Genomic DNA, 8,993 nt, shown 5'->3' on the forward strand with positions numbered 1-8,993 from the left:
CTAGCAGTGGATTTATCTATCTTCATTAATGACTCAAGTAGATATGTGAACATTTCCTTAATGAGACATGAGTATGGAACCTTTAAAAAGCACACTGAGTTAGCACGCTGAGTTAGACGTTTTTCTCCATGAATAAACTTGTAAAGCACACTGAGTTATACGTTTTTTCTCCATGAATGTAAACTTGTAGGCACTTCCCCATCAAGGATGAGGGCTGACAAGGGGAAGGAGCTCTACTTCATGTTCGTGAAGCCGGAGACGAAGACGCCCAGTGGGCTGACGGCGTGGCCGGCCCTGACCAGCGTTTACAAGAGCGAGATTTTCAAGCCCGCCTTAGAGCGCCACTACACGAGCCCGAGGGCGGCCGTGCTCTGCGCGGACGCGTTCCAGAGCATGTACGCGCAGATGGTGTGCGGCCTGTGCCAGCGCCACGACGTGCTCCGCATCGGCGCCGTGTTCGCCGCCAGCCTCCTGCGCGCCATCCGCTTCCTCCACCTCAACTGGGAGCAGCTCGCCGCTGACATCGAGGCCGGCGCGCTCAGTCCGCGCGTCACCGACACGTTGGTGCGCGAGGCCGTCGCGGGCGTCGTCCGCGGGTCGGACCCCGAGCTCGCCCGGCTCATTCGGCAAGAGTGCTGCAAGGGTGACTTGGCTGGCATCGTCACGCGGATCTGGCCGAACACGAGGTACCTCGACGTCGTCGTCACCGGTGCCATGGCTCAGTACGTCCCGGCCCTAGAACACTACGGCGGCGGCCTGCCCATGGTGTCCACCTCGTACGCGTCCTCGGAGTGCTACTTCGGCATCAACCTCCGCCCGCTGTGCGACCCGTCTGAGGTGTCCTACACCATCATGCCCAACGTGGCCTACTTCGAGTTCCTCCCCGTGAACAAGACCACCGGCGAGGAGGACGCGAGCCAGCTCGTGGACCTCGCCTGCGTGGAGGCCGGGCGGGAGTACGAGGTGGTGGTCACCACCTATACCGGGCTGAACTGGTACCGCGTGGGCGACGTGCTCCGCGTGTCCGGCTTCCACAACGCCGCGCCGCAGTTCCAGTTCGTGCGCCGCCAAGACGCCGTGCTCTCCATCGAGACGGACAAAACAGACGAGGCCGAGCTGCCGAAAATATAAAATAGCACAGCTACACCGGGGCCCTCTCTATCTAGCCATCCATTCTGCGCATCGCGATTCGTGCAAACACATTTTTCTTTTTTGTTTCTCTCACATAAAACATATTTTGAAGTTCAAACCTTTGCAGCGTAGCAAAGTTTTCTATCTAGAATCTAGGATAAATCTTTTAGATTTTCTTGTCAAATATAAATATACAAAAACAATTTTTTTAATGTAAAAATCATTTTTTGTAAAAAATCACCACATATATGGGCTGAGTATGAGGCATGCCGGACATCACTGACGTGTTTGAAGAGTCCGGTGCAATCCGATCAGTGGTTCTGCGTACGTCCACCTATTCAATTTAAGAGGTCTGGGTGTGGATGCTCTAAGGGAAGACAAATAGGCCATGAGCCCACGGGAAAGTAGTAAAGGGTTCGCGCCGTTGACATTTATGCATTTTATATTTGCGACGTAGTGCGGCCTAACGCACTTGCCACTGACCCGCGCATATATTCTGGCTAGGGTTTGACATCTTTCCCCAATGGCTACGCCACCTTACACATCAGCCATCGACCTGATCCGATGTGCTACTCAAATCCGTGGCCACCACGTGGACCGAACATTCAGCATATCGACGTGGATGCATGGCGTTCTGCTGCTGCTACGGCTCTCCTAGTATGAAAGTATATGTATGAAGTTGGCGATATTGGATAGAGTTGACGACGTTGTTGGCCGTGGCCGAAAGGTGGCGGTGGAGACGAAAGATAGCGGTACTGCTTGGAACATTGTTACGTATGGTTGGTGGTGAGAGATAGTCACTCGAAGCTAATCAACTAGCTACCGGGCGTTGAAAATGACACGCATCAAATTAGCCATACAATTTGGCGTGTGGTCAACTAGGGACATACATAGTTATTCGCTTGCTAGCTAGTTGTATCTCGTGTCATGGCCGGATTGGTCGGCCTGGCCGGCCGAGACTACTAGGACTGCCGGTGCCAACGCATATGCATGGTGCGGTCCAGTCGATTCCAGGATGCACTGATCATTCAGGTGTGACCGTGGTGTGGCAGGTAGCTAGCTAGTGTCATGCATGTATGCATGTGGCTCCTATTAAGCAAACACATTGTACGCGCTACGACGGCACATCTGTTGAGGACAATGTGTAGTCCGTGGTCTGGCATGCATGTTGGACCGTGTAGGCTAGCATGCATGTGTAGTACAGTACGTAGTGTGCTAGCTACCACGCACTTCTCTTGAGAATGAGAATGTGAGAATGATATCTGCCTGACAGGACGGGGGAGCGAGGACGGCCATGCAGTCGTCGGTTTGGGCTTCGATGGTCGCCCAACTAGCTCTTCATCCCCGTCGCCGACAACCGGTCGGCGGCTCCGGTGCAAGAATGCCAAAGCACTCCGGCTCGCCATCGAGCTGTCGGAGCGCGACGCAACGGCTCAGGTGACGGCAAAGGCAAGGCGCAGCGGCACACTGAGGAGCAAGAGCAGTTGCTCTGGAGGCTGGCCGGGCCGATCTCGTCAAATGACGCCTCGAATGTCAGCGAAGGATCCAGCGCGAACAACGATGACCGTCCGGCTACGGCGCCTACATGGTAATTTCCTCCGCCCTTCTCCGTTTAATATAGTTTCTTCTTATGTTTAAGTAATGTCCAGCCGATGAGAACTTGTTATTTTGGTTGTCAGATAACTAATTTAATGTGAATTATGGACGATTTAAGTTGCATGGACATAAGTAACACAGCAAAATGAGGGATACCCGATAGAGCCCGCAGACGAACCCAGCCGCCTCGTGGACCTTTGAGGGACCGGATCAGGTGTTTGCGGCTGTAGATGAGCCTAGGCCGGCGGCGGCAACTAGCAAGGGGCGACTTCGGTGGGCGGGAAGAAGGATGGAGTGCTTGGCTAAATTGAACAGCGTTGACGACACTAATTGTGTCCCGTAGCCGAAAGGTGGCGGTGGAGAAGGAATTTATACGGTACTTAAAACATTGTTAATCATGCATCACGTCCAATTGCGGTTGGTGATTAGAGATAAGCTAATCAAGTAGCCGGTGCTGAGAATGACGTGCATGAAATCAGCCCTTCCATTTGGCGTCTAGTCAAATAAAGCATATTAGGGTTCCTTTGGCACATATCCATAGTTGACTGGAAATTAATTGGTGCGTGGCTCGTAGCCGGTTAATAATGTCTCCCGTTGTTTGCTACTAGTACTAGCTACTCCCTCTGTAAACTAATATAAGAGCGTTTAGATTACTAATTTAGTATTCTAAACGCTCTTATATTAGTTTACGGAGGGAGTAGCTTGTAGTGTCTCGTGTCATGGCAGGATTGGTTGGCCCGAGGTTGCTGATAGTGCGAGTGCCAACGCATCATGTGCATGCTGTCGCTGGCCTCTGGACCGCTAGGCCAACGGAAAGACTATTACGGGTTTGATGGACTAACAAACTTAGGTTAATGCCCTCTCGCGTCGGCCCCTCGAGTCCCTCATTCCCTCTCCCTCCTTCACCTGCCCGCCGCCACCCCAGCTGGTCGCCGGCGTCCTCGCGCGGCTGCGGTCGAAGGTATAGCAGTGAGGTCTCTACTGCCCTGTGTCTCGCCGAGGAGGTTTGGTATGCTGAGGCGGCGGCCCTGGGTGTGACAGCGGAATCGACCGTGTCTGGCGGGTGGCACCGCGGGTGTTGACTGGCCCTCCCCTTCGCGTGGGCGGCCGTGGCTCCTCACGGTGTGGTCTGCTCCAGCTGCTGCGCTACATCTGGATCCCGGCGCACCGTCTCTAGGTCCCTTGTTCGGGCCGGCCTATGGGCATGGTAGGGGAGACCTAGGAGGGGAAAACCCTTGGTCGACCTCGACGTTGACGATGTCTCCGGCCCCATTTTCCCTCCTGAGGGGCCCCTCGATTCCCACTTCCCCTTATCCCGGGTGAAAACCTTGGTTGGGTGCTGCCGAGCGACGACGGAGCTCCAGCGTCGTGATCTTCTTGAAGAAGCAACCTTGGGATGGGTGGAGTGGTGTTGATGTGCTTCCAGTTTTCTGTTGGATGTCAACGGTGGTGGGTGCGAGGTCGCCTTCCCGCTCTAGTTTTTGTGGTTCATTATTCGGCGGCGTTGTGGGGTTGCTGGGTGGTGATGGTGCTCCAGTGTTGGGCGAGCGAAGATAAGGTCCCCTCATCGGTAACGTGCGAGGAGATATGGTGGTCTCTCCTCCGTCCCCGGCCTGGCTATCCTGAGTTTTGCGACATTGCTCATCTCTGTGTTGGTATTCCTATCACCCTTCGTCTGGTGCGTCTCTACGGCCTCTGCACACGCTAATCCTTTTCGGCATGGAGTTCATCTTTGACTTGATCTTGTTTTCTTCGGTGGCAGCTATGTGTGGCCTACCCTAGTTAGCATCTTTGTTCTAGCTACCTACATTTCCTTCTTGTATCAAGTATATATCCTTGTGTGCAACAACAATGTATCCCCTATTCGGTTGATGGTTTCATTAATTTGAAGTCGGCCTTTATGCCCTTTCTATAAAAAGCAAACTTAGGTTAATGATTTATTCACTTTCTCTGTTTCTATTTTCTCTCATTCACTTGTCTTATTTGGAGCACGTGTAGAGCTTGAATTTTGCATACCCTCTTCCTTTTTTACTACCATTGTCCTGGTTTATTGCTTCCTGTCGTATTTTGTATCAAAATTTGACCATAAATTTAAATAACAAAATATTAATGCACGTCACCAAAAATTATATCGTTGGATTCATGTTTAAACATAGTTCTGAATGGTATAATTTTTTATGACATGCATTGTTATTTTTTAGTTAAATCTATGGTTAAAATTTGACACAAATACAAAGAGACCAATAAATGAGGATGGCCTCTCTTTTTTATATAGGCAAAATACCATGTAAGCAACTTGTAGCCCACTATTGCATTTGCGGGAGAGGAAGGGGCCAACGACAGATGGGGAGAACATTAACTAACAACAATTAAGCAATGATAGTTTTTTTAAGCAGAACAACCGGATGGGCACGGGCATGCAAAAATTTGATGTATACCTTTTTTTAACACACACTAGCCTATGAGTATCTTTGTCATCTTTGAAATACTTAACCGACACAATATTTTGAGACTTACGAAGTCAGAGCACCAGTGCCATGAGTAGGGACTTGAATTCTGGTGGATTGGTTCTACCATAAAGATACACTTAGTTCGAGTAACAGTTTTATGCCTAAATAAATAATTCATATGTATACATGTACAAGGCCTAATTTTCGCAAAAAAAATGTACAAGGGCTAATTCGATGGACAGGTTGATACCCGTTGAAAGTTTGAAACTAACAGAATTCTTCTGACGCCAAATGTTGAATAACTGCGAGCTAAATCTCTTTCACCAATTGATTCTTGTGGCATCCTGATCCTGGGTCCATCCATGTCTGCACTCAACCCAACGCATTGGATCCATCCATCAGCGTGGCATCCTCGCGAAATAGTCCTTGTAGCACTGCTGCACCTGCATGTCCACCGCCCGGCCCCTGGTCACCACGAGGTACACCATCACGGAGAAGACGGCCAAGCCCGCGGCGGCCGCCGACCCGAGCACCGCCAGCAGTATCACCAGCCACGACGACGACGACGGTGACGTGCTCTGATCGTCCTTTTGACGTCGTGTCCCGCCGTCCGCGTCGTCGGGGAGTGCGTCCACGGTCAGTTCCCAGTCATGCACGCCCACGACGAGGTCCCGGACCGTGGAGGCAAAGAACCCCACCAGCGCAGCCTGGGTGGGCAGGCGGTCGGCGAGGTCCAGCGGCGCGTCGAGGAGAGCTTCTGTGTCGTTGACGGGCGGGTCGCCGGCAGCCGCGTCATGGGCGTAGACCGAGAGGCGGTGCGCGGCGGCGTCGTACTCGATCCGCATGGCGAGCTGGGTGGTGTCGGCACCCAACGACGAACGGTTGGGCGTGATGGTCACGTTCAGGCCGACGCCGGGCGGTGGCCGCGGCCCGTACGAGCTCACCGTGCTGACCTCAACGGCAAAGAGGCCGTTGGTGGCGCTCAGCAAGGCGGCGGGCAAGGCCGAGCCGTTCGTTCCGCGGCGGGGCCCGTGCCTCTCGTTCCTGCTGTTGAGCGGCGGGAAGCTGTCGAGGAGCACCACGAACGACACGGCGTCTGAGCCGCCGCCGTCCACGTCCACCGTGAAGGTCGTGTTGAAGGACGCCTCCTCGCGGACGTCGTCGTCGTCCGGGGCGACGCGCCAGAGCGCGACGGGGCGGTAGAGGAGCACGAAGCCCTCGGACTGGTTGAACTCCGGGAAGATCTGCGCGTCGAAGAGGAACGTGGCCGGTGCCAGCATGGAGGAGTTGGTGGCCACCACGACGCCGTCGGTGGTCGCCTTGCCGTCGAACACCGGGAAGCTGTAGTAGCTGTAGCCGGAGAAGGACGCGACGGCGGCAGAGAGCTGCAGCAGGAGAAGCAGAAGCAGCGGGACTGCTTGGCGGGAGCTTGGCGGCGCCATATGCCAAGTAGGTGTACGCATCCAGTGGCCATGGATTTTATAGCCTACCATGTCCATTCGCCATGTGTAGTGTGGAGGTCACCACCGAGGTGTCAAATCGCAGCGCGCGCGGGTGCGTTTGGCCGTACGTCAACGGCCGGCGCGAATCCAGTGGTTCAACTTGCCGTGGGCTCGTGGCCTATTTGCCTCTGCTTTCCATGATCTCATGGAGAGGAATGGAGGAGGCGATGGCAGTGACGTGCACTTTGAACATGCGACAAGTGGCAATTGATCGAGAGAGCATATCCATCCTGAACAAACATACCTACAGAGGATGCCGTGCTCAGGTCGCGGAGTCGGCTGAATCTTGTAAATCATCTTGGAATCGGTACGGGCAGTTTTTAGAGCAACTCCAACACACGTACCCATTTCGTCCGCCGCCGTCTGTTTGGGTCGTTGCGGACAAAAGTGCTAGCCTAAAGCACTGACCCATTCCCAATACGTGTCCGCATCGCGTCCGCGTGGTTTCATTTTCGGCTGAAATGCGTCGGCCGCCCAACTACCGCGGTCATCTTTATTAATGACGACTGCCGACCACAGCCCACGTGTCAGCGACGGCGGCCAGCCCTTTTTAATCTGAACGTGCGGTGGGGGGCGTCCTCATCCGCTTCCAGACGCCCCCGTCCCCATCTCGCCACCCAGTGTGCTCCCCGTCGACGACAAACCCTAGCCACCGCCATGGGCTTCTTCTCCAGCAAGGGCAAGGGCAAGGCCCCCACCGCCCCTTCCCCCCACCTCCGCCGGTCTCGGCAGCGCATCAACTTCCCAGTGTACCAGGCGAAGTGGCACTGGGAGCACCGCGTCCCCCTCCCATATCCCAATGTGACGCTGCCACATGACTAGCACTTGGATCCGGAGAAGATCCCAGTGCCGGCGGCACCGCGGTCGGCACGGGCGCACGTGGAGGAGGTGCGGCGCCGACAGCAGCTGCTGACGCAGGAGCAGCGCCGCGACCCTACCTACGCATCCAACTCTCCCGCTTGGTAGTTCGCGTCCGAGCACGAGAAGCCCAGGAAGCGCGGCGTCTGCGACGTGCGGCATGGCTCCCCGCTGCCGCCCCTCGTCGTGCCCTGGGCTGGCCCGGTGCCGATGCTCATCGACCTCATCTACTCCGACGACGACGAGGACGCCTAGGGCAGCGCACTTCGTCCTAGTTTTTAGCTTTATTTAATGTTTTAACTTAATGTAAAAGTGGACTCGTGGACTCTCGCCGGCCTTTGTGGCCGGCATTAATGTTTAATTAACGTTTTTTATTTTCAAAATATTTGTGCTCTTTATTTTTTTGTGCGCGCACTGAAAAATGGGTCAGACCAGCATTGGGTGTAAGCGCCGACCCAAACGCGAAAGCGGACATGGGTGTCTGTCGGGCTGACCCAAACGGATAGAAAAGGGACAAAATTGCCGTCCGTTCGGGTCGGCTGGTTGGAGTTGCTCTTAGTTTCAGTTTTAAAAAAATTGGCAACTATATGAAAATTCAGTTAATTTCATTGATTTTGGTTTGTATTTCAATTTTTTTATAAAGGAAATATATTAATATCACGAAGATACTACTTATGTGGTTTGCATTTCAGCTAAAGGGCAAAAATGTTTACTTTCAACAGAAATTTTGATTTTTTATAAATGTATATATTTGAATTCCAGTGTCCTAATGAAATTGCTGAAACTCCGTGAATTCCAATGAAGTCTCACTGAAAGCGAAAAGCAGTGCATGCATGGCCCCAACATCTCAGGCCAACCATTCCTGCCGTGACACGAGGTACAAGTCGCAACCAAATAACTACTGCATTTGACTACATGCCAAATGGTTTGGCTAATTTCAACCATATGTCATTTTCAACGCCCGCTAGTTGATTAGCCATGTCTCACCTCGCCACCAACCACAACTGTTCGATTGTGATGTGTGATTAACTATGATTCATTACTACTTCTATTACTACTACCACTACTCTCACTATCTTTGGTCTCCATCGCATGTTAATCTTTCAATTCACGCCACCACCTTTCGGTGGGCGACTGTACTGTCGCCGGTGCCAACTACATGCACTGCACTCTACTCCCTCCGTTTCTAAATATAAATCTTTCTAAATATTTCAATATGGACTACATACAGACGTATATAGACTTTAGGTTAGAGTGTAGATTCACTCATTTTGCTTCGTATGAAGTCTATATTGAAATTTCTAGAAAGACTTATATTTAGAAACAGAGGAAGTATATAATACATATATGCTTTCATTTATCATTTTTATGGAAAAAGTATATATGCTTTTCATACTTAATTTAACTGCCCGTCTATACATATGCTTGCTTACAAGAGGTACCTGCCCGCAGCATA

At 52.4% G+C, this 8,993-nt stretch overlaps 1 pseudogene; it reads left to right on the top strand.

Moving 5' to 3' along the window:
* Positions 1-222: 222 nt before the first annotated feature.
* On the top strand, positions 223-3,694 carry LOC123038822 (probable indole-3-acetic acid-amido synthetase GH3.9; annotated as a pseudogene).
* The last annotated feature ends 5,299 nt before the right edge of the window (positions 3,695-8,993 follow it).

The sequence above is a fragment of the Triticum aestivum genome, chromosome 2B (assembly GCF_018294505.1).
Source record: "Triticum aestivum cultivar Chinese Spring chromosome 2B, IWGSC CS RefSeq v2.1, whole genome shotgun sequence".
Classification (NCBI taxonomy): Eukaryota; Viridiplantae; Streptophyta; class Magnoliopsida; order Poales; family Poaceae; genus Triticum; species Triticum aestivum.